We start from the raw sequence: 2,114 nt of genomic DNA, 5'->3' as shown, positions 1-2,114 counted from the left end.
GCTCATTCACAGCTCCCCAAACGAACCGGACTTTCCAGGCAAACGGACTAGAGTTGGATTAAAGTGGACTAAACAGGGCTGGTGTGAATGCACCCTAATGGGCCTTTTCCACCGCTCCTCTTCAGCACGACTCGGCTCAGCTCGGAACGCTTCCGAGCCCCTTTTCACCATCACTTTTCATGGAACCGGCACGGTTTTTGGTCCCTTCTTCTCAAGGGTACCAAGCGAGCCGAGCCGGCACCAAAACGTGACGTCAGAACACTGTCGGTCACTGATTGGTCAGGGGGCGGAGTCATTAGAGGGGTTTGAGAATTTTCACAACAGTCGATCCGCCATTTGAATTTACCGGTGTTCGAACTCGAGGAGCGACTGGACTTATTTTAAAGAGTTTAAAAACAATTATGACAACACCGTGGCCTAACGCTGAAGTGCAGGCGTGTTGTGTGCTTGGTGGCCGACGACAAAATTCAGAGCGAGTTAGATGGAGCTCCCCGACTGCCCCCGGTCCTCTCCACCGGAGCCCCCTCAGGCCGTGCAGGGCGTCATCTCCCTGGCTCCGAGCTCCACCGGTCACCGCGGAAGATCCTCCGTGGTGCCGACTCAGGGCTCGGCCTCCAGATCCCGGCCTTGCGTGCTCCAAGCGCCGCTGGTCCCCGCCGAGGATCATCGAGCTGCTGACCCGCAGAAGGCCGATGCCCCGACCCCGGCCTCGTGTGCTCATGAAGGCTGAACCCCGATCCCAGCAGACGGGCGACCGGGACGGGTCTGGGACGGAGGGTGGAAACGATTTTTAAAAACATTTCATGCATAAAAAAAATAATGTATTTTTTTTAAATCAGTGAAGATTAAAATAAATAAATAAACAGTGCCAGCTTTATCATGAAATCCTGTTTTCACTTTAATGGTTATTAAATAATCTATTAAAGTTAACTCAGCTAAAAATCATAAAAAGAAATAAAATGATTGGATCTGTCAGGATTATTTCCCTCGAACGTTTAAAGAAGAGATTCAGGCTTTAGTTCAACCCACAGATGTACAAATTACAAAACAAGAACTTTAAAGCAAAGATAAAAATAAAAATACATCCGTGAACAAGAAACAAAACCACAAATATAAACTGAAATATAAAAGTAGACACAATGAGTGCAACTACATCAAATGATGAAGAAAACCTATAAATTTTAAATATAAATGTTTCTGTAGAATCTGGTTCATCAGAGATTTATTGGTGAACTAAAGTTCATTAAAAGTTTATTAACAGGATTTAAATATATTGCTTAATTCGACCATTTTAATAATCTGTACTCTTTTTAATTTACCAGAAACTTCTAAATAAATTCTCACCCTGCACTGAAACCTTCCTCAGTCTTCGGCCTGCCAACCACATCTGTCCCGTAGGTAACCGGCACTGATGTTTCAGGCCTGCTGGAATCTCAAAAGTAGGCCGTAGACTGAGGAAGTCCTCTGGATGGGGGACGAAACATTTCTCACTTAAAGAAACTGGTCCAGATGACAAGATTTAACCTTTTTTGGTTTCATCTTAAAAGAGGCTGGTACGACTGGTACTGAGGAACGTCTCTTAAATGTCAAACTGACCATTGTACGTGCATGCCACGATCCTGTGTTCCACGACCAATTCTGTATTTAGAACTGAGCGAGGAAAACTAAACTAGGAAGGACAACACTAGAGATGGAAGGACACCTTACATCTAGAAACATCAAGGTAAACACCTGGGAACCCACTGATCGGTCTCGCCCTCTCTGGACGTTCAAGGTCAAAGCTGCCATCGAGACCTTCAAACTAAAGCGCAGAGATTACCAGTGAACTCTCATGGACCAGTGTAAAGAACGTTACAACATCTGTCCTCTGCCAGAAACTATGACGCGTCGATCACGAGACACTTTGGATCCAGACTGGGCCAGACCTGGCAACTAAATCCAGACGGATCATCATCACCTTCAACCCCAATGAACTGACAAATACTGAACAAATTTTCTTCAGCAAATATTAAACTTGCAGCATGAAACATAAAAACATAAATATTAAACTTGCAGCATGAAACATAAAAACATAAATATTAAACTTGCAGCATGAAACATAAATATTAAACTTG

General features: G+C 44.2%; 1 protein-coding gene across 1 annotated transcript in view; it reads right to left on the bottom strand.

Annotated features, from left to right (window-relative positions):
• Positions 1-2,114, bottom strand: part of pkd2 (polycystic kidney disease 2) — a gene marked incomplete in the record, with an annotated part of 21,834 nt that overhangs the window by 10,569 nt on the left and 9,151 nt on the right.

Source organism: Nematolebias whitei, chromosome 16 (genome assembly GCF_014905685.2).
Source record: "Nematolebias whitei isolate Nwh7 chromosome 16, NemWhi1, whole genome shotgun sequence".
Lineage (NCBI taxonomy): Eukaryota > Metazoa > Chordata > Actinopteri > Cyprinodontiformes > Rivulidae > Nematolebias > Nematolebias whitei.
The sequence above is the reverse complement of the archived record's forward strand: the minus strand, read 5'-3'. Positions and strand labels throughout refer to the sequence as shown.